The sequence below is a fragment of the Mytilus edulis genome, chromosome 11, assembly GCF_963676685.1.
Source record: "Mytilus edulis chromosome 11, xbMytEdul2.2, whole genome shotgun sequence".
Lineage (NCBI taxonomy): Eukaryota > Metazoa > Mollusca > Bivalvia > Mytilida > Mytilidae > Mytilus > Mytilus edulis.
In genome coordinates this window covers 65,317,683-65,338,474 of record NC_092354.1, presented here as the reverse complement: position 1 = coordinate 65,338,474, position 20,792 = coordinate 65,317,683, and the positions used below count along the sequence as shown (strand labels likewise).

General features: G+C 37.1%; 32 non-coding genes across 32 annotated transcripts; 23 read left to right on the top strand and 9 right to left on the bottom strand.

Annotated features, from left to right (window-relative positions):
• Positions 1-400: 400 nt before the first annotated feature.
• Trnad-guc (transfer RNA aspartic acid (anticodon GUC)) lies at positions 401-472 on the bottom strand. Its single transcript has one exon. It is a non-coding gene; the product is annotated as a tRNA-Asp (tRNA).
• Positions 473-779: 307 nt separating this feature from the next.
• On the top strand, positions 780-871 carry Trnay-gua (transfer RNA tyrosine (anticodon GUA)). Its single transcript is given in 2 exon segments — positions 780-816; positions 836-871. It is a non-coding gene; the product is annotated as a tRNA-Tyr (tRNA).
• A 297-nt stretch (positions 872-1,168) lies between these two features.
• Positions 1,169-1,241, top strand: Trnaa-agc (transfer RNA alanine (anticodon AGC)). The gene has a single exon. It is a non-coding gene; the product is annotated as a tRNA-Ala (tRNA).
• A 529-nt stretch (positions 1,242-1,770) lies between these two features.
• Positions 1,771-1,842, bottom strand: Trnad-guc (transfer RNA aspartic acid (anticodon GUC)). Its single transcript has one exon. It is a non-coding gene; the product is annotated as a tRNA-Asp (tRNA).
• Positions 1,843-2,149: 307 nt separating this feature from the next.
• Trnay-gua (transfer RNA tyrosine (anticodon GUA)) lies at positions 2,150-2,241 on the top strand. Its single transcript is given in 2 exon segments — positions 2,150-2,186; positions 2,206-2,241. It is a non-coding gene; the product is annotated as a tRNA-Tyr (tRNA).
• Positions 2,242-2,538: 297 nt separating this feature from the next.
• Positions 2,539-2,611, top strand: Trnaa-agc (transfer RNA alanine (anticodon AGC)). The gene has a single exon. It is a non-coding gene; the product is annotated as a tRNA-Ala (tRNA).
• A 529-nt stretch (positions 2,612-3,140) lies between these two features.
• Trnad-guc (transfer RNA aspartic acid (anticodon GUC)) lies at positions 3,141-3,212 on the bottom strand. The gene has a single exon. It is a non-coding gene; the product is annotated as a tRNA-Asp (tRNA).
• Positions 3,213-3,519: 307 nt separating this feature from the next.
• On the top strand, positions 3,520-3,611 carry Trnay-gua (transfer RNA tyrosine (anticodon GUA)). The gene is given in 2 exon segments: positions 3,520-3,556; positions 3,576-3,611. It is a non-coding gene; the product is annotated as a tRNA-Tyr (tRNA).
• A 297-nt stretch (positions 3,612-3,908) lies between these two features.
• Trnaa-agc (transfer RNA alanine (anticodon AGC)) lies at positions 3,909-3,981 on the top strand. Its single transcript has one exon. It is a non-coding gene; the product is annotated as a tRNA-Ala (tRNA).
• Positions 3,982-4,510: 529 nt separating this feature from the next.
• Positions 4,511-4,582, bottom strand: Trnad-guc (transfer RNA aspartic acid (anticodon GUC)). Its single transcript has one exon. It is a non-coding gene; the product is annotated as a tRNA-Asp (tRNA).
• A 307-nt stretch (positions 4,583-4,889) lies between these two features.
• Trnay-gua (transfer RNA tyrosine (anticodon GUA)) lies at positions 4,890-4,981 on the top strand. Its single transcript is given in 2 exon segments — positions 4,890-4,926; positions 4,946-4,981. It is a non-coding gene; the product is annotated as a tRNA-Tyr (tRNA).
• A 2,493-nt stretch (positions 4,982-7,474) lies between these two features.
• On the bottom strand, positions 7,475-7,546 carry Trnad-guc (transfer RNA aspartic acid (anticodon GUC)). The gene has a single exon. It is a non-coding gene; the product is annotated as a tRNA-Asp (tRNA).
• Positions 7,547-7,853: 307 nt separating this feature from the next.
• Trnay-gua (transfer RNA tyrosine (anticodon GUA)) lies at positions 7,854-7,945 on the top strand. The gene is given in 2 exon segments: positions 7,854-7,890; positions 7,910-7,945. It is a non-coding gene; the product is annotated as a tRNA-Tyr (tRNA).
• Positions 7,946-10,438: 2,493 nt separating this feature from the next.
• Positions 10,439-10,510, bottom strand: Trnad-guc (transfer RNA aspartic acid (anticodon GUC)). The gene has a single exon. It is a non-coding gene; the product is annotated as a tRNA-Asp (tRNA).
• Positions 10,511-10,817: 307 nt separating this feature from the next.
• On the top strand, positions 10,818-10,909 carry Trnay-gua (transfer RNA tyrosine (anticodon GUA)). The gene is given in 2 exon segments: positions 10,818-10,854; positions 10,874-10,909. It is a non-coding gene; the product is annotated as a tRNA-Tyr (tRNA).
• Positions 10,910-11,206: 297 nt separating this feature from the next.
• Positions 11,207-11,279, top strand: Trnaa-agc (transfer RNA alanine (anticodon AGC)). The gene has a single exon. It is a non-coding gene; the product is annotated as a tRNA-Ala (tRNA).
• Positions 11,280-11,808: 529 nt separating this feature from the next.
• On the bottom strand, positions 11,809-11,880 carry Trnad-guc (transfer RNA aspartic acid (anticodon GUC)). Its single transcript has one exon. It is a non-coding gene; the product is annotated as a tRNA-Asp (tRNA).
• Positions 11,881-12,187: 307 nt separating this feature from the next.
• Positions 12,188-12,279, top strand: Trnay-gua (transfer RNA tyrosine (anticodon GUA)). The gene is given in 2 exon segments: positions 12,188-12,224; positions 12,244-12,279. It is a non-coding gene; the product is annotated as a tRNA-Tyr (tRNA).
• Positions 12,280-12,576: 297 nt separating this feature from the next.
• On the top strand, positions 12,577-12,649 carry Trnaa-agc (transfer RNA alanine (anticodon AGC)). The gene has a single exon. It is a non-coding gene; the product is annotated as a tRNA-Ala (tRNA).
• A 908-nt stretch (positions 12,650-13,557) lies between these two features.
• Positions 13,558-13,649, top strand: Trnay-gua (transfer RNA tyrosine (anticodon GUA)). The gene is given in 2 exon segments: positions 13,558-13,594; positions 13,614-13,649. It is a non-coding gene; the product is annotated as a tRNA-Tyr (tRNA).
• Positions 13,650-13,946: 297 nt separating this feature from the next.
• Positions 13,947-14,019, top strand: Trnaa-agc (transfer RNA alanine (anticodon AGC)). The gene has a single exon. It is a non-coding gene; the product is annotated as a tRNA-Ala (tRNA).
• A 529-nt stretch (positions 14,020-14,548) lies between these two features.
• Positions 14,549-14,620, bottom strand: Trnad-guc (transfer RNA aspartic acid (anticodon GUC)). The gene has a single exon. It is a non-coding gene; the product is annotated as a tRNA-Asp (tRNA).
• Positions 14,621-14,927: 307 nt separating this feature from the next.
• Trnay-gua (transfer RNA tyrosine (anticodon GUA)) lies at positions 14,928-15,019 on the top strand. The gene is given in 2 exon segments: positions 14,928-14,964; positions 14,984-15,019. It is a non-coding gene; the product is annotated as a tRNA-Tyr (tRNA).
• A 297-nt stretch (positions 15,020-15,316) lies between these two features.
• Positions 15,317-15,389, top strand: Trnaa-agc (transfer RNA alanine (anticodon AGC)). Its single transcript has one exon. It is a non-coding gene; the product is annotated as a tRNA-Ala (tRNA).
• A 908-nt stretch (positions 15,390-16,297) lies between these two features.
• Positions 16,298-16,389, top strand: Trnay-gua (transfer RNA tyrosine (anticodon GUA)). The gene is given in 2 exon segments: positions 16,298-16,334; positions 16,354-16,389. It is a non-coding gene; the product is annotated as a tRNA-Tyr (tRNA).
• Positions 16,390-16,686: 297 nt separating this feature from the next.
• Trnaa-agc (transfer RNA alanine (anticodon AGC)) lies at positions 16,687-16,759 on the top strand. The gene has a single exon. It is a non-coding gene; the product is annotated as a tRNA-Ala (tRNA).
• Positions 16,760-17,667: 908 nt separating this feature from the next.
• Trnay-gua (transfer RNA tyrosine (anticodon GUA)) lies at positions 17,668-17,759 on the top strand. Its single transcript is given in 2 exon segments — positions 17,668-17,704; positions 17,724-17,759. It is a non-coding gene; the product is annotated as a tRNA-Tyr (tRNA).
• Positions 17,760-18,056: 297 nt separating this feature from the next.
• Trnaa-agc (transfer RNA alanine (anticodon AGC)) lies at positions 18,057-18,129 on the top strand. The gene has a single exon. It is a non-coding gene; the product is annotated as a tRNA-Ala (tRNA).
• Positions 18,130-18,658: 529 nt separating this feature from the next.
• Trnad-guc (transfer RNA aspartic acid (anticodon GUC)) lies at positions 18,659-18,730 on the bottom strand. Its single transcript has one exon. It is a non-coding gene; the product is annotated as a tRNA-Asp (tRNA).
• Positions 18,731-19,037: 307 nt separating this feature from the next.
• Trnay-gua (transfer RNA tyrosine (anticodon GUA)) lies at positions 19,038-19,129 on the top strand. The gene is given in 2 exon segments: positions 19,038-19,074; positions 19,094-19,129. It is a non-coding gene; the product is annotated as a tRNA-Tyr (tRNA).
• A 297-nt stretch (positions 19,130-19,426) lies between these two features.
• On the top strand, positions 19,427-19,499 carry Trnaa-agc (transfer RNA alanine (anticodon AGC)). Its single transcript has one exon. It is a non-coding gene; the product is annotated as a tRNA-Ala (tRNA).
• Positions 19,500-20,407: 908 nt separating this feature from the next.
• Trnay-gua (transfer RNA tyrosine (anticodon GUA)) lies at positions 20,408-20,499 on the top strand. Its single transcript is given in 2 exon segments — positions 20,408-20,444; positions 20,464-20,499. It is a non-coding gene; the product is annotated as a tRNA-Tyr (tRNA).
• The last annotated feature ends 293 nt before the right edge of the window (positions 20,500-20,792 follow it).

Below are 20,792 nucleotides of genomic sequence, written 5' to 3'. Positions count from 1 at the left end.
ACAAGAATCCTTCATTCATTGACACTCTCATGTTTATTTTAATGTGATTAGTTCGACTCGTTCACCACATTCGGGATGTATTATAATAATGAGTAAATAATCTGTCATAAAGGATTAATGATGCAGTACTAGTGATAGTCAGGTTTAGTTTATCTTTGCGTCTTTTTTCAAAAATATGTTCATGAATGCTAAAAAGTAGACACATTTAAAGGTTGGGAACGTGTTCAAAACTTAACTGGTCTTCTGATGACATGAACTGGAGATGCTACGGCATAAACAATATGACAGTTGGATTGGTTTCAAACCCTTACACAGGTATTATCCACTGTTACTATATATAGCGGTCAAATTGACAATTAAAGAATGAAAATCCAAATTAAGCCAAGTAAAAAATAATGTCCTCCCCGGCGGGGAATCGAACCCCGGTCTCCCGCGTGACAGGCGGGGATACTAACCACTATACTACCGAGGACTTATTAACGTCCATCATTTTTAGGTACTTAACGCTCACTGCTATCTTGTTAATATATTGAACGCATCCGCAAAATTCATAGTATTGATTGCTGTAGGCGATATATGTTAAGCGCAACCGATCCGTCATTCTACTTACTTGTTTTCTCTGCTACTCTTGCTAATTGGAATATCTTAATGAATTATCGCCCCTCCTTCCCCTAATATACGTTTTAGATTCAATTGATGGCGCTTTTTTGTTTTTATTACTAAATGTACAATACATCCAAATACGTATAAATCATCAATTTAACCATTTGTATACAGACCCCGTGATAGCTCAGTTGGTAGAGCGGGAGACTGTAGTGGAATAAGAAAATCTGACATCTCTAGGTCGGTGGTTCGACTCCGCCTCACGGGATATTTTTTGGTCCCATTTCACTCTCAAATATTACCATTGTTCAAGGAATTTTAGCGAATGCACATTAGCGGCTTGTTATGCATGTACCACGTTTCAACCTTATTCATTTTGTTTTAACGACCGACCGCCAAAGCAGTTGTAGGCATATCACGTAATTGTGCTAAATATAAATAAATCTTCATTATGTACAAATGTACGTAGCTCTCGAGACTACTTTGAACTGTAGTTAGAACCGATAAAGTGACTGAATGACATCTGTACGCATAAAGGCGTTATTTAATGACATATTACCCAAGAGGGGGACTAGCTCACATGGTAGAGCGCTCGCTTAGCATGCGAGAGGTACCGGGATCGATGCCCGGGTCCTCCATTAATTTTTGAATGTCGCCAATACTCAATTTTTCGGTAGTCTTTGTGCATTGAAAATGAATAGAGTCTGATATGAACGAAATAAGGAAATTGTGTCGATTCGAGTGTATGTCCTGCCCGTACACATGTTACAAGAATCCTTCATTCATTGACACTCTCATGTTTATTTTAATGTGATTAGTTCGACTCGTTCACCACATTCGGGATGTATTATAATAATGAGTAAATAATCTGTCATAAAGGATTAATGATGCAGTACTAGTGATAGTCAGGTTTAGTTTATCTTTGCGTCTTTTTTCAAAAATATGTTCATGAATGCTAAAAAGTAGACACATTTAAAGGTTGGGAACGTGTTCAAAACTTAACTGGTCTTCTGATGACATGAACTGGAGATGCTACGGCATAAACAATATGACAGTTGGATTGGTTTCAAACCCTTACACAGGTATTATCCACTGTTACTATATATAGCGGTCAAATTGACAATTAAAGAATGAAAATCCAAATTAAGCCAAGTAAAAAATAATGTCCTCCCCGGCGGGGAATCGAACCCCGGTCTCCCGCGTGACAGGCGGGGATACTAACCACTATACTACCGAGGACTTATTAACGTCCATCATTTTTAGGTACTTAACGCTCACTGCTATCTTGTTAATATATTGAACGCATCCGCAAAATTCATAGTATTGATTGCTGTAGGCGATATATGTTAAGCGCAACCGATCCGTCATTCTACTTACTTGTTTTCTCTGCTACTCTTGCTAATTGGAATATCTTAATGAATTATCGCCCCTCCTTCCCCTAATATACGTTTTAGATTCAATTGATGGCGCTTTTTTGTTTTTATTACTAAATGTACAATACATCCAAATACGTATAAATCATCAATTTAACCATTTGTATACAGACCCCGTGATAGCTCAGTTGGTAGAGCGGGAGACTGTAGTGGAATAAGAAAATCTGACATCTCTAGGTCGGTGGTTCGACTCCGCCTCACGGGATATTTTTTGGTCCCATTTCACTCTCAAATATTACCATTGTTCAAGGAATTTTAGCGAATGCACATTAGCGGCTTGTTATGCATGTACCACGTTTCAACCTTATTCATTTTGTTTTAACGACCGACCGCCAAAGCAGTTGTAGGCATATCACGTAATTGTGCTAAATATAAATAAATCTTCATTATGTACAAATGTACGTAGCTCTCGAGACTACTTTGAACTGTAGTTAGAACCGATAAAGTGACTGAATGACATCTGTACGCATAAAGGCGTTATTTAATGACATATTACCCAAGAGGGGGACTAGCTCACATGGTAGAGCGCTCGCTTAGCATGCGAGAGGTACCGGGATCGATGCCCGGGTCCTCCATTAATTTTTGAATGTCGCCAATACTCAATTTTTCGGTAGTCTTTGTGCATTGAAAATGAATAGAGTCTGATATGAACGAAATAAGGAAATTGTGTCGATTCGAGTGTATGTCCTGCCCGTACACATGTTACAAGAATCCTTCATTCATTGACACTCTCATGTTTATTTTAATGTGATTAGTTCGACTCGTTCACCACATTCGGGATGTATTATAATAATGAGTAAATAATCTGTCATAAAGGATTAATGATGCAGTACTAGTGATAGTCAGGTTTAGTTTATCTTTGCGTCTTTTTTCAAAAATATGTTCATGAATGCTAAAAAGTAGACACATTTAAAGGTTGGGAACGTGTTCAAAACTTAACTGGTCTTCTGATGACATGAACTGGAGATGCTACGGCATAAACAATATGACAGTTGGATTGGTTTCAAACCCTTACACAGGTATTATCCACTGTTACTATATATAGCGGTCAAATTGACAATTAAAGAATGAAAATCCAAATTAAGCCAAGTAAAAAATAATGTCCTCCCCGGCGGGGAATCGAACCCCGGTCTCCCGCGTGACAGGCGGGGATACTAACCACTATACTACCGAGGACTTATTAACGTCCATCATTTTTAGGTACTTAACGCTCACTGCTATCTTGTTAATATATTGAACGCATCCGCAAAATTCATAGTATTGATTGCTGTAGGCGATATATGTTAAGCGCAACCGATCCGTCATTCTACTTACTTGTTTTCTCTGCTACTCTTGCTAATTGGAATATCTTAATGAATTATCGCCCCTCCTTCCCCTAATATACGTTTTAGATTCAATTGATGGCGCTTTTTTGTTTTTATTACTAAATGTACAATACATCCAAATACGTATAAATCATCAATTTAACCATTTGTATACAGACCCCGTGATAGCTCAGTTGGTAGAGCGGGAGACTGTAGTGGAATAAGAAAATCTGACATCTCTAGGTCGGTGGTTCGACTCCGCCTCACGGGATATTTTTTGGTCCCATTTCACTCTCAAATATTACCATTGTTCAAGGAATTTTAGCGAATGCACATTAGCGGCTTGTTATGCATGTACCACGTTTCAACCTTATTCATTTTGTTTTAACGACCGACCGCCAAAGCAGTTGTAGGCATATCACGTAATTGTGCTAAATATAAATAAATCTTCATTATGTACAAATGTACGTAGCTCTCGAGACTACTTTGAACTGTAGTTAGAACCGATAAAGTGACTGAATGACATCTGTACGCATAAAGGCGTTATTTAATGACATATTACCCAAGAGGGGGACTAGCTCACATGGTAGAGCGCTCGCTTAGCATGCGAGAGGTACCGGGATCGATGCCCGGGTCCTCCATTAATTTTTGAATGTCGCCAATACTCAATTTTTCGGTAGTCTTTGTGCATTGAAAATGAATAGAGTCTGATATGAACGAAATAAGGAAATTGTGTCGATTCGAGTGTATGTCCTGCCCGTACACATGTTACAAGAATCCTTCATTCATTGACACTCTCATGTTTATTTTAATGTGATTAGTTCGACTCGTTCACCACATTCGGGATGTATTATAATAATGAGTAAATAATCTGTCATAAAGGATTAATGATGCAGTACTAGTGATAGTCAGGTTTAGTTTATCTTTGCGTCTTTTTTCAAAAATATGTTCATGAATGCTAAAAAGTAGACACATTTAAAGGTTGGGAACGTGTTCAAAACTTAACTGGTCTTCTGATGACATGAACTGGAGATGCTACGGCATAAACAATATGACAGTTGGATTGGTTTCAAACCCTTACACAGGTATTATCCACTGTTACTATATATAGCGGTCAAATTGACAATTAAAGAATGAAAATCCAAATTAAGCCAAGTAAAAAATAATGTCCTCCCCGGCGGGGAATCGAACCCCGGTCTCCCGCGTGACAGGCGGGGATACTAACCACTATACTACCGAGGACTTATTAACGTCCATCATTTTTAGGTACTTAACGCTCACTGCTATCTTGTTAATATATTGAACGCATCCGCAAAATTCATAGTATTGATTGCTGTAGGCGATATATGTTAAGCGCAACCGATCCGTCATTCTACTTACTTGTTTTCTCTGCTACTCTTGCTAATTGAAATATCTTAATGAATTATCGCCCCTCCTTCCCCTAATATACGTTTTAGATTCAATTGATGGCGCTTTTTTGTTTTTATTACTAAATGTACAATACATCCAAATACGTATAAATCATCAATTTAACCATTTGTATACAGACCCCGTGATAGCTCAGTTGGTAGAGCGGGAGACTGTAGTGGAATAAGAAAATCTGACATCTCTAGGTCGGTGGTTCGACTCCGCCTCACGGGATATTTTTTGGTCCCATTTCACTCTCAAATATTACCATTGTTCAAGGAATTTTAGCGAATGCACATTAGCGGCTTGTTATGCATGTACCACGTTTCAACCTTATTCATTTTGTTTTAACGACCGACCGCCAAAGCAGTTGTAGGCATATCACGTAATTGTGCTAAATATAAATAAATCTTCATTATGTACAAATGTACGTAGCTCTCGAGACTACTTTGAACTGTAGTTAGAACCGATAAAGTGACTGAATGACATCTGTACGCATAAAGGCGTTATTTAATGACATATTACCCAAGAGGGGGACTAGCTCACATGGTAGAGCGCTCGCTTAGCATGCGAGAGGTACCGGGATCGATGAGGACTTCCGGTTAGTGTTCTGAAGTGTATACACGTCTTTTTGAAAGTAGGATATATTTGATTCTGTTATCAAGGTTATGCTCGGAACTCCAAGCAGTGAAATGTTTATAATTTTCGGACCTTGTTTGCAGTAAGTAATTTCTTCTATTTTAAAGAGAATAACTGTTTTGAAATATCTATTTTGACGGCTAAATTGTGTATCGAACCTGATCAGAGGCTCCGTTGGTTTATTTTGTTTCATATATGAAAACATTGACTGTGCGTTATGGATAGATTACCCAAGTTTCTTATAAAGGCGCTAGAATGTGCATGTGAGGAGTATGGAATAATAACATATAGTTTCCATGGTGATAATGACAAAACAAGAATTTCGGTTATGTTCTCTAATACTGATACAAATAAGCAGGTAAAACGTAAATCAGAATCGGCAAGAAAGAGAGATAATAAACGTTTGAAAGAATTTAATTTCATTCAAAGTAACACAGACGTGTTGAACGTTGATGATAATGAAAGTATTGTAATTGATAATATTAACATTGAAGCTTGTACCGTGGATAAATGCGAGGAAAGTACAATGATTACAGACATTCCCCTTATGGGAGCCTCTTCATTCACACATAGTATTCCAATTCAACACGTGGATAAAAATATAGAACGATGTACATTTAATGATGTTGATATACCCGTAAAACAGGTTATTAATAGCGAAAGGAATTTACCTGTAGGAGAGACAAAAGAGTGTAAAGAAAAACGTAAACAAATAGTGAAACGTAAACATAGTAAAGAAATTGAAATAAAAGAACAAAATAGTGATGTTTGTAATAAAGATATTATAGAATCGAAACATGAAGAATTCGGGAAAATTGTTTGTAAAAGAAGTCTTACAAGTGGTGATGTTTTGATCGGAAAGATCATTAATAAGAACCTTATAGTTACATGTAATGTAAATAGAAAATCTGTTGAAGCGGTTGATAACCGGGATGCAAGATATGAACATTATTTGCGATTACTTTTTAAGCAGTATGATGACATAACAGAGACGGATTTTTATTCGGACAAAGCGAAGGAAGCTATTCAATTGATGATAAACTATGTGAAATGTAATAAATTGTCGACATTATAATGAAGTTATTTATAAGTCTTTTGTGTGATAGGTTTGCATGAAAGTATGTATAATTCTGTGAGTGATTCAATTTAGTTATATTATTTTGCGGTATATAAGTACTTAGTTGCAAGCTAATTTTTTTTTTGTGTTTATTTAGAAAAAAAACTTTGACTTCGTTGAATGTGTTTTCAGGAATGGAATCCATCCGCAAACGCTACAAATGAACATTGTTGAATATTTGAATAGACAGTTAAAAATAATTGTTTAATACAAGGTATCTATATACATATACGCTGTTATTGATATAATGAAGTAAGTTTAGGATTTGTGTGATTGTTATTGGTTGTAAAAAGAAAGAATGCTGTAGAATGGTAGTATAGGGACTCTATGTTTTCTGTGATAATATGTAAAATTTGTTGTAAATAATAGAATTGAGGTTTAATAAATATAAAGATAAAAAAAAAAAAAAAGAGCGCTCGCTTAGCATGCGAGAGGTACCGGGATCGATGCCCGGGTCCTCCATTAATTTTTGAATGTCGCCAATACTCAATTTTTCGGTAGTCTTTGTGCATTGAAAATGAACGAAATAAGGAAATTGTGTCGATTCGAGTGTATGTCCTGCCCTTACACATGTTACAAGAATCCTTCATTCATTGACACTCTCATGTTTATTTTAATGTGATTAGTTCGACTCGTTCACCACATTCGGGATGTATTATAATAATGAGTAAATAATCTGTCATAAAGGATTAATGATGCAGTACTAGTGATAGTCAGGTTTAGTTTATCTTTGCGTCTTTTTTCAAAAATATGTTCATGAATGCTAAAAAGTAGACACATTTAAAGGTTGGGAACGTGTTCAAAACTTAACTGGTCTTCTGATGACATGAACTGGAGATGCTACGGCATAAACAATATGACAGTTGGATTGGTTTCAAACCCTTACACAGGTATTATCCACTGTTACTATAGCGGTCAAATTGACAATTAAAGAATGAAAATCCAAATTAAGCCAAGTAAAAAATAATGTCCTCCCCGGCGGGGAATCGAACCCCGGTCTCCCGCGTGACAGGCGGGGATACTAACCACTATACTACCGAGGACTTATTAACGTCCATCATTTTTAGGTACTTAACGCTCACTGCTATCTTGTTAATATATTGAACGCATCCGCAAAATTCATAGTATTGATTGCTGTAGGCGATATATGTTAAGCGCAACCGATCCGTCATTCTACTTACTTGTTTTCTCTGCTACTCTTGCTAATTGAAATATCTTAATGAATTATCGCCCCTCCTTCCCCTAATATACGTTTTAGATTCAATTGATGGCGCTTTTTTGTTTTTATTACTAAATGTACAATACATCCAAATACGTATAAATCATCAATTTAACCATTTGTATACAGACCCCGTGATAGCTCAGTTGGTAGAGCGGGAGACTGTAGTGGAATAAGAAAATCTGACATCTCTAGGTCGGTGGTTCGACTCCGCCTCACGGGATATTTTTTGGTCCCATTTCACTCTCAAATATTACCATTGTTCAAGGAATTTTAGCGAATGCACATTAGCGGCTTGTTATGCATGTACCACGTTTCAACCTTATTCATTTTGTTTTAACGACCGACCGCCAAAGCAGTTGTAGGCATATCACGTAATTGTGCTAAATATAAATAAATCTTCATTATGTACAAATGTACGTAGCTCTCGAGACTACTTTGAACTGTAGTTAGAACCGATAAAGTGACTGAATGACATCTGTACGCATAAAGGCGTTATTTAATGACATATTACCCAAGAGGGGGACTAGCTCACATGGTAGAGCGCTCGCTTAGCATGCGAGAGGTACCGGGATCGATGAGGACTTCCGGTTAGTGTTCTGAAGTGTATACACGTCTTTTTGAAAGTAGGATATATTTGATTCTGTTATCAAGGTTATGCTCGGAACTCCAAGCAGTGAAATGTTTATAATTTTCGGACCTTGTTTGCAGTAAGTAATTTCTTCTATTTTAAAGAGAATAACTGTTTTGAAATATCTATTTTGACGGCTAAATTGTGTATCGAACCTGATCAGAGGCTCCGTTGGTTTATTTTGTTTCATATATGAAAACATTGACTGTGCGTTATGGATAGATTACCCAAGTTTCTTATAAAGGCGCTAGAATGTGCATGTGAGGAGTATGGAATAATAACATATAGTTTCCATGGTGATAATGACAAAACAAGAATTTCGGTTATGTTCTCTAATACTGATACAAATAAGCAGGTAAAACGTAAATCAGAATCGGCAAGAAAGAGAGATAATAAACGTTTGAAAGAATTTAATTTCATTCAAAGTAACACAGACGTGTTGAACGTTGATGATAATGAAAGTATTGTAATTGATAATATTAACATTGAAGCTTGTACCGTGGATAAATGCGAGGAAAGTACAATGATTACAGACATTCCCCTTATGGGAGCCTCTTCATTCACACATAGTATTCCAATTCAACACGTGGATAAAAATATAGAACGATGTACATTTAATGATGTTGATATACCCGTAAAACAGGTTATTAATAGCGAAAGGAATTTACCTGTAGGAGAGACAAAAGAGTGTAAAGAAAAACGTAAACAAATAGTGAAACGTAAACATAGTAAAGAAATTGAAATAAAAGAACAAAATAGTGATGTTTGTAATAAAGATATTATAGAATCGAAACATGAAGAATTCGGGAAAATTGTTTGTAAAAGAAGTCTTACAAGTGGTGATGTTTTGATCGGAAAGATCATTAATAAGAACCTTATAGTTACATGTAATGTAAATAGAAAATCTGTTGAAGCGGTTGATAACCGGGATGCAAGATATGAACATTATTTGCGATTACTTTTTAAGCAGTATGATGACATAACAGAGACGGATTTTTATTCGGACAAAGCGAAGGAAGCTATTCAATTGATGATAAACTATGTGAAATGTAATAAATTGTCGACATTATAATGAAGTTATTTATAAGTCTTTTGTGTGATAGGTTTGCATGAAAGTATGTATAATTCTGTGAGTGATTCAATTTAGTTATATTATTTTGCGGTATATAAGTACTTAGTTGCAAGCTAATTTTTTTTTTGTGTTTATTTAGAAAAAAAACTTTGACTTCGTTGAATGTGTTTTCAGGAATGGAATCCATCCGCAAACGCTACAAATGAACATTGTTGAATATTTGAATAGACAGTTAAAAATAATTGTTTAATACAAGGTATCTATATACATATACGCTGTTATTGATATAATGAAGTAAGTTTAGGATTTGTGTGATTGTTATTGGTTGTAAAAAGAAAGAATGCTGTAGAATGGTAGTATAGGGACTCTATGTTTTCTGTGATAATATGTAAAATTTGTTGTAAATAATAGAATTGAGGTTTAATAAATATAAAGATAAAAAAAAAAAAAAAGAGCGCTCGCTTAGCATGCGAGAGGTACCGGGATCGATGCCCGGGTCCTCCATTAATTTTTGAATGTCGCCAATACTCAATTTTTCGGTAGTCTTTGTGCATTGAAAATGAACGAAATAAGGAAATTGTGTCGATTCGAGTGTATGTCCTGCCCTTACACATGTTACAAGAATCCTTCATTCATTGACACTCTCATGTTTATTTTAATGTGATTAGTTCGACTCGTTCACCACATTCGGGATGTATTATAATAATGAGTAAATAATCTGTCATAAAGGATTAATGATGCAGTACTAGTGATAGTCAGGTTTAGTTTATCTTTGCGTCTTTTTTCAAAAATATGTTCATGAATGCTAAAAAGTAGACACATTTAAAGGTTGGGAACGTGTTCAAAACTTAACTGGTCTTCTGATGACATGAACTGGAGATGCTACGGCATAAACAATATGACAGTTGGATTGGTTTCAAACCCTTACACAGGTATTATCCACTGTTACTATAGCGGTCAAATTGACAATTAAAGAATGAAAATCCAAATTAAGCCAAGTAAAAAATAATGTCCTCCCCGGCGGGGAATCGAACCCCGGTCTCCCGCGTGACAGGCGGGGATACTAACCACTATACTACCGAGGACTTATTAACGTCCATCATTTTTAGGTACTTAACGCTCACTGCTATCTTGTTAATATATTGAACGCATCCGCAAAATTCATAGTATTGATTGCTGTAGGCGATATATGTTAAGCGCAACCGATCCGTCATTCTACTTACTTGTTTTCTCTGCTACTCTTGCTAATTGAAATATCTTAATGAATTATCGCCCCTCCTTCCCCTAATATACGTTTTAGATTCAATTGATGGCGCTTTTTTGTTTTTATTACTAAATGTACAATACATCCAAATACGTATAAATCATCAATTTAACCATTTGTATACAGACCCCGTGATAGCTCAGTTGGTAGAGCGGGAGACTGTAGTGGAATAAGAAAATCTGACATCTCTAGGTCGGTGGTTCGACTCCGCCTCACGGGATATTTTTTGGTCCCATTTCACTCTCAAATATTACCATTGTTCAAGGAATTTTAGCGAATGCACATTAGCGGCTTGTTATGCATGTACCACGTTTCAACCTTATTCATTTTGTTTTAACGACCGACCGCCAAAGCAGTTGTAGGCATATCACGTAATTGTGCTAAATATAAATAAATCTTCATTATGTACAAATGTACGTAGCTCTCGAGACTACTTTGAACTGTAGTTAGAACCGATAAAGTGACTGAATGACATCTGTACGCATAAAGGCGTTATTTAATGACATATTACCCAAGAGGGGGACTAGCTCACATGGTAGAGCGCTCGCTTAGCATGCGAGAGGTACCGGGATCGATGCCCGGGTCCTCCATTAATTTTTGAATGTCGCCAATACTCAATTTTTCGGTAGTCTTTGTGCATTGAAAATGAATAGAGTCTGATATGAACGAAATAAGGAAATTGTGTCGATTCGAGTGTATGTCCTGCCCTTACACATGTTACAAGAATCCTTCATTCATTGACACTTTCATGTTTATTTTAATGTGATTAGTTCGACTCGTTCACCACATTCGGGATGTATTATAATAATGAGTAAATAATCTGTCATAAAGGATTAATGATGCAGTACTAGTGATAGTCAGGTTTAGTTTATCTTTGCGTCTTTTTTCAAAAATATGTTCATGAATGCTAAAAAGTAGACACATTTAAAGGTTGGGAACGTGTTCAAAACTTAACTGGTCTTCTGATGACATGAACTGGAGATGCTACGGCATAAACAATATGACAGTTGGATTGGTTTCAAACCCTTACACAGGTATTATCCACTGTTACTATATATAGCGGTCAAATTGACAATTAAAGAATGAAAATCCAAATTAAGCTAAGTAAAAAATAATGTCCTCCCCGGCGGGGAATCGAACCCCGGTCTCCCGCGTGACAGGCGGGGATACTAACCACTATACTACCGAGGACTTATTAACGTCCATCATTTTTAGGTACTTAACGCTCACTGCTATCTTGTTAATATATTGAACGCATCCGCAAAATTCATAGTATTGATTGCTGTAGGCGATATATGTTAAGCGCAACCGATCCGTCATTCTACTTACTTGTTTTCTCTGCTACTCTTGCTAATTGAAATATCTTAATGAATTATCGCCCCTCCTTCCCCTAATATACGTTTTAGATTCAATTGATGGCGCTTTTTTGTTTTTATTACTAAATGTACAATACATCCAAATACGTATAAATCATCAATTTAACCATTTGTATACAGACCCCGTGATAGCTCAGTTGGTAGAGCGGGAGACTGTAGTGGAATAAGAAAATCTGACATCTCTAGGTCGGTGGTTCGACTCCGCCTCACGGGATATTTTTTGGTCCCATTTCACTCTCAAATATTACCATTGTTCAAGGAATTTTAGCGAATGCACATTAGCGGCTTGTTATGCATGTACCACGTTTCAACCTTATTCATTTTGTTTTAACGACCGACCGCCAAAGCAGTTGTAGGCATATCACGTAATTGTGCTAAATATAAATAAATCTTCATTATGTACAAATGTACGTAGCTCTCGAGACTACTTTGAACTGTAGTTAGAACCGATAAAGTGACTGAATGACATCTGTACGCATAAAGGCGTTATTTAATGACATATTACCCAAGAGGGGGACTAGCTCACATGGTAGAGCGCTCGCTTAGCATGCGAGAGGTACCGGGATCGATGCCCGGGTCCTCCATTAATTTTTGAATGTCGCCAATACTCAATTTTTCGGTAGTCTTTGTGCATTGAAAATGAATAGAGTCTGATATGAACGAAATAAGGAAATTGTGTCGATTCGAGTGTATGTCCTGCCCGTACACATGTTACAAGAATCCTTCATTCATTGACACTCTCGTGTTTATTTTAATGTGATTAGTTCGACTCGTTCACCACATTCGGGATGTATTATAATAATGAGTAAATAATCTGTCATAAAGGATTAATGATGCAGTACTAGTGATAGTCAGGTTTAGTTTATCTTTGCGTCTTTTTTCAAAAATATGTTCATGAATGCTAAAAAGTAGACACATTTAAAGGTTGGGAACGTGTTCAAAACTTAACTGGTCTTCTGATGACATGAACTGGAGATGCTACGGCATAAACAATATGACAGTTGGATTGGTTTCAAACCCTTACACAGGTATTATCCACTGTTACTATATATAGCGGTCAAATTGACAATTAAAGAATGAAAATCCAAATTAAGCCAAGTAAAAAATAATGTCCTCCCCGGCGGGGAATCGAACCCCGGTCTCCCGCGTGACAGGCGGGGATACTAACCACTATACTTCCGAGGACTTATTAACGTCCATCATTTTTAGGTACTTAACGCTCACTGCTATCTTGTTAATATATTGAACGCATCCGCAAAATTCATAGTATTGATTGCTGTAGGCGATATATGTTAAGCGCAACCGATCCGTCATTCTACTTACTTGTTTTCTCTGCTACTCTTGCTAATTGAAATATCTTAATGAATTATCGCCCCTCCTTCCCCTAATATACGTTTTAGATTCAATTGATGGCGCTTTTTTGTTTTTATTACTAAATGTACAATACATCCAAATACGTATAAATCATCAATTTAACCATTTGTATACAGACCCCGTGATAGCTCAGTTGGTAGAGCGGGAGACTGTAGTGGAATAAGAAAATCTGACATCTCTAGGTCGGTGGTTCGACTCCGCCTCACGGGATATTTTTTGGTCCCATTTCACTCTCAAATATTACCATTGTTCAAGGAATTTTAGCGAATGCACATTAGCGGCTTGTTATGCATGTACCACGTTTCAACCTTATTCATTTTGTTTTAACGACCGACCGCCAAAGCAGTTGTAGGCATATCACGTAATTGTGCTAAATATAAATAAATCTTCATTATGTACAAATGTACGTAGCTCTCGAGACTACTTTGAACTGTAGTTAGAACCGATAAAGTGACTGAATGACATCTGTACGCATAAAGGCGTTATTTAATGACATATTACCCAAGAGGGGGACTAGCTCACATGGTAGAGCGCTCGCTTAGCATGCGAGAGGTACCGGGATCGATGCCCGGGTCCTCCATTAATTTTTGAATGTCGCCAATACTCAATTTTTCGGTAGTCTTTGTGCATTGAAAATGAATAGAGTCTGATATGAACGAAATAAGGAAATTGTGTCGATTCGAGTGTATGTCCTGCCCTTACACATGTTACAAGAATCCTTCATTCATTGACACTTTCATGTTTATTTTAATGTGATTAGTTCGACTCGTTCACCACATTCGGGATGTATTATAATAATGAGTAAATAATCTGTCATAAAGGATTAATGATGCAGTACTAGTGATAGTCAGGTTTAGTTTATCTTTGCGTCTTTTTTCAAAAATATGTTCATGAATGCTAAAAAGTAGACACATTTAAAGGTTGGGAACGTGTTCAAAACTTAACTGGTCTTCTGATGACATGAACTGGAGATGCTACGGCATAAACAATATGACAGTTGGATTGGTTTCAAACCCTTACACAGGTATTATCCACTGTTACTATATATAGCGGTCAAATTGACAATTAAAGAATGAAAATCCAAATTAAGCTAAGTAAAAAATAATGTCCTCCCCGGCGGGGAATCGAACCCCGGTCTCCCGCGTGACAGGCGGGGATACTAACCACTATACTACCGAGGACTTATTAACGTCCATCATTTTTAGGTACTTAACGCTCACTGCTATCTTGTTAATATATTGAACGCATCCGCAAAATTCATAGTATTGATTGCTGTAGGCGATATATGTTAAGCGCAACCGATCCGTCATTCTACTTACTTGTTTTCTCTGCTACTCTTGCTAATTGAAATATCTTAATGAATTATCGCCCCTCCTTCCCCTAATATACGTTTTAGATTCAATTGATGGCGCTTTTTTGTTTTTATTACTAAATGTACAATACATCCAAATACGTATAAATCATCAATTTAACCATTTGTATACAGACCCCGTGATAGCTCAGTTGGTAGAGCGGGAGACTGTAGTGGAATAAGAAAATCTGACATCTCTAGGTCGGTGGTTCGACTCCGCCTCACGGGATATTTTTTGGTCCCATTTCACTCTCAAATATTACCATTGTTCAAGGAATTTTAGCGAATGCACATTAGCGGCTTGTTATGCATGTACCACGTTTCAACCTTATTCATTTTGTTTTAACGACCGACCGCCAAAGCAGTTGTAGGCATATCACGTAATTGTGCTAAATATAAATAAATCTTCATTATGTACAAATGTACGTAGCTCTCGAGACTACTTTGAACTGTAGTTAGAACCGATAAAGTGACTGAATGACATCTGTACGCATAAAGGCGTTATTTAATGACATATTACCCAAGAGGGGGACTAGCTCACATGGTAGAGCGCTCGCTTAGCATGCGAGAGGTACCGGGATCGATGCCCGGGTCCTCCATTAATTTTTGAATGTCGCCAATACTCAATTTTTCGGTAGTCTTTGTGCATTGAAAATGAATAGAGTCTGATATGAACGAAATAAGGAAATTGTGTCGATTCGAGTGTATGTCCTGCCCGTACACATGTTACAAGAATCCTTCATTCATTGACACTCTCGTGTTTATTTTAATGTGATTAGTTCGACTCGTTCACCACATTCGGGATGTATTATAATAATGAGTAAATAATCTGTCATAAAGGATTAATGATGCAGTACTAGTGATAGTCAGGTTTAGTTTATCTTTGCGTCTTTTTTCAAAAATATGTTCATGAATGCTAAAAAGTAGACACATTTAAAGGTTGGGAACGTGTTCAAAACTTAACTGGTCTTCTGATGACATGAACTGGAGATGCTACGGCATAAACAATATGACAGTTGGATTGGTTTCAAACCCTTACACAGGTATTATCCACTGTTACTATATATAGCGGTCAAATTGACAATTAAAGAATGAAAATCCAAATTAAGCCAAGTAAAAAATAATGTCCTCCCCGGCGGGGAATCGAACCCCGGTCTCCCGCGTGACAGGCGGGGATACTAACCACTATACTTCCGAGGACTTATTAACGTCCATCATTTTTAGGTACTTAACGCTCACTGCTATCTTGTTAATATATTGAACGCATCCGCAAAATTCATAGTATTGATTGCTGTAGGCGATATATGTTAAGCGCAACCGATCCGTCATTCTACTTACTTGTTTTCTCTGCTACTCTTGCTAATTGAAATATCTTAATGAATTATCGCCCCTCCTTCCCCTAATATACGTTTTAGATTCAATTGATGGCGCTTTTTTGTTTTTATTACTAAATGTACAATACATCCAAATACGTATAAATCATCAATTTAACCATTTGTATACAGACCCCGTGATAGCTCAGTTGGTAGAGCGGGAGACTGTAGTGGAATAAGAAAATCTGACATCTCTAGGTCGGTGGTTCGACTCCGCCTCACGGGATATTTTTTGGTCCCATTTCACTCTCAAATATTACCATTGTTCAAGGAATTTTAGCGAATGCACATTAGCGGCTTGTTATGCATGTACCACGTTTCAACCTTATTCATTTTGTTTTAACGACCGACCGCCAAAGCAGTTGTAGGCATATCACGTAATTGTGCTAAATATAAATAAATCTTCATTATGTACAAATGTACGTAGCTCTCGAGACTACTTTGAACTGTAGTTAGAACCGATAAAGTGACTGAATGACATCTGTACGCATAAAGGCGTTATTTAATGACATATTACCCAAGAGGGGGACTAGCTCACATGGTAGAGCGCTCGCTTAGCATGCGAGAGGTACCGGGATCGATGCCCGGGTCCTCCATTAATTTTTGAATGTCGCCAATACTCAATTTTTCGGTAGTCTTTGTGCATTGAAAATGAATAGAGTCTGATATGAACGAAATAAGGAAATTGTGTCGATTCGAGTGTATGTCCTGCCCGTACACATGTTACAAGAATCCTTCATTCATTGACACTCTCGTGTTTATTTTAATGTGATTAGTTCGACTCGTTCACCACATTCGGGATGTATTATAATAATGAGTAAATAATCTGTCATAAAGGATTAATGATGCAGTACTAGTGATAGTCAGGTTTAGTTTATCTTTGCGTCTTTTTTCAAAAATATGTTCATGAATGCTAAAAAGTAGACACATTTAAAGGTTGGGAACGTGTTCAAAACTTAACTGGTCTTCTGATGACATGAACTGGAGATGCTACGGCATAAACAATATGACAGTTGGATTGGTTTCAAACCCTTACACAGGTATTATCCACTGTTACTATATATAGCGGTCAAATTGACAATTAAAGAATGAAAATCCAAATTAAGCCAAGTAAAAAATAATGTCCTCCCCGGCGGGGAATCGAACCCCGGTCTCCCGCGTGACAGGCGGCGATACTAACCACTATACTTCCGAGGACTTATTAACGTCCATCATTTTTAGGTACTTAACGCTCACTGCTATCTTGTTAATATATTGAACGCATCCGCAAAATTCATAGTATTGATTGCTGTAGGCGATATATGTTAAGCGCAACCGATCCGTCATTCTACTTACTTGTTTTCTCTGCTACTCTTGCTAATTGAAATATCTTAATGAATTATCGCCCCTCCTTCCCCTAATATACGTTTTAGATTCAATTGATGGCGCTTTTTTGTTTTTATTACTAAATGTACAATACATCCAAATACGTATAAATCATCAATTTAACCATTTGTATACAGACCCCGTGATAGCTCAGTTGGTAGAGCGGGAGACTGTAGTGGAATAAGAAAATCTGACATCTCTAGGTCGGTGGTTCGACTCCGCCTCACGGGATATTTTTTGGTCCCATTTCACTCTCAAATATTACCATTGTTCAAGGAATTTTAGCGAATGCACATTAGCGGCTTGTTATGCATGTACCACGTTTCAACCTTATTCATTTTGTTTTAACGACCGACCGCCAAAGCAGTTGTAGGCATATCACGTAATTGTGCTAAATATAAATAAATCTTCATTATGTACAAATGTACGTAGCTCTCGAGACTACTTTGAACTGTAGTTAGAACCGATAAAGTGACTGAATGACATCTGTACGCATAAAGGCGTTATTTAATGACATATTACCCAAGAGGGGGACTAGCTCACATGGTAGAGCGCTCGCTTAGCATGCGAGAGGTACCGGGATCGATGCCCGGGTCCTCCATTAATTTTTGAATGTCGCCAATACTCAATTTTTCGGTAGTCTTTGTGCATTGAAAATGAATAGAGTCTGATATGAACGAAATAAGGAAATTGTGTCGATTCGAGTGTATGTCCTGCCCGTACACATGTTACAAGAATCCTTCATTCATTGACACTCTCGTGTTTATTTTAATGTGATTAGTTCGACTCGTTCACCACATTCGGGATGTATTATAATAATGAGTAAATAATCTGTCATAAAGGATTAATGATGCAGTACTAGTGATAGTCAGGTTTAGTTTATCTTTGCGTCTTTTTTCAAAAATATGTTCATGAATGCTAAAAAGTAGACACATTTAAAGGTTGGGAACGTGTTCAAAACTTAACTGGTCTTCTGATGACATGAACTGGAGATGCTACGGCATAAACAATATGACAGTTGGATTGGTTTCAAACCCTTACACAGGTATTATCCACTGTTACTATATATAGCGGTCAAATTGACAATTAAAGAATGAAAATCCAAATTAAGCCAAGTAAAAAATAATGTCCTCCCCGGCGGGGAATCGAACCCCGGTCTCCCGCGTGACAGGCGGGGATACTAACCACTATACTACCGAGGACTTATTAACGTCCATCATTTTTAGGTACTTAACGCTCACTGCTATCTTGTTAATATATTGAACGCATCCGCAAAATTCATAGTATTGATTGCTGCAGGCGATATATGTTAAGCGCAACCGATCCGTCATTCTACTTACTTGTTTTCTCTGCTACTCTTGCTAATTGAAATATCTTAATGAATTATCGCCCCTCCTTCCCCTAATATACGTTTTAGATTCAATTGATGGCGCTTTTTTGTTTTTATTACTAAATGTACAATACATCCAAATACGTATAAATCATCAATTTAACCATTTGTATACAGACCCCGTGATAGCTCAGTTGGTAGAGCGGGAGACTGTAGTGGAATAAGAAAATCTGACATCTCTAGGTCGGTGGTTCGACTCCGCCTCACGGGATATTTTTTGGTCCCATTTCACTCTCAAATATTACCATTGTTCAAGGAATTTTAGCGAATGCACATTAGCGGCTTGTTATGCATGTACCACGTTTCAACCTTATTCATTTTGTTTTAACGACCGACCGCCAAAGCAGTTGTAGGCATATCACGTAATTGTGCTAAATATAAATAAATCTTCATTATGTACAAATGTACGTAGCTCTCGAGACTACTTTGAACTGTAGTTAGAACCGATAAAGTGACTGAATGACATCTGTACGCATAAAGGCGTTATTTAATGACATATTACCCAAGAGGGGGACTAGCTCACATGGTAGAGCGCTCGCTTAGCATGCGAGAGGTACCGGGATCGATGCCCGGGTCCTCCATTAATTTTTGAATGTCGCCAATACTCAATTTTTCGGTAGTCTTTGTGCATTGAAAATGAATAGAGTCTGATATGAACGAAATAAGGAAATTGTGTCGATTCGAGTGTATGTCCTGCCCGTACACATGTTACAAGAATCCTTCATTCATTGACACTCTCGTGTTTATTTTAATGTGATTAGTTCGACTCGTTCACCACATTCGGGATGTATTATAATAATGAGTAAATAATCTGTCATAAAGGATTAATGATGCAGTACTAGTGATAGTCAGGTTTAGTTTATCTTTGCGTCTTTTTTCAAAAATATGTTCATGAATGCTAAAAAGTAGACACATTTAAAGGTTGGGAACGTGTTCAAAACTTAACTGGTCTTCTGATGACATGAACTGGAGATGCTACGGCATAAACAATATGACAGTTGGATTGGTTTCAAACCCTTACACAGGTATTATCCACTGTTACTATATATAGCGGTCAAATTGACAATTAAAGAATGAAAATCCAAATTAAGCCAAGTAAAAAATAATGTCCTCCCCGGCGGGGAATCGAACCCCGGTCTCCCGCGTGACAGGCGGGGATACTAACCACTATACTTCCGAGGACTTATTAACGTCCATCATTTTTAGGTACTTAACGCTCACTGCTATCTTGTTAATATATTGAACGCATCCGCAAAATTCATAGTATTGATTGCTGTAGGCGATATATGTTAAGCGCAACCGATCCGTCATTCTACTTACTTGTTTTCTCTGCTACTCTTGCTAATTGAAATATCTTAATGAATTATCGCCCCTCCTTCCCCTAATATACGTTTTAGATTCAATTGATGGCGCTTTTTTGTTTTTATTACTAAATGTACAATACATCCAAATACGTATAAATCATCAATTTAACCATTTGTATACAGACCCCGTGATAGCTCAGTTGGTAGAGCGGGAGACTGTAGTGGAATAAGAAAATCTGACATCTCTAGGTCGGTGGTTCGACTCCGCCTCACGGGATATTTTTTGGTCCCATTTCACTCTCAAATATTACCATTGTTCAAGGAATTTTAGCGAATGCACATTAGCGGCTTGTTATGCATGTACCACGTTTCAACCTTATTCATTTTGTTTTAACGACCGACCGCCAAAGCAGTTGTAGGCATATCACGTAATTGTGCTAAATATAAATAAATCTTCATTATGTACAAATGTACGTAGCTCTCGAGACTACTTTGAACTGTAGTTAGAACCGATAAAGTGACTGAATGACATCTGTACGCATAAAGGCGTTATTTAATGACATATTACCC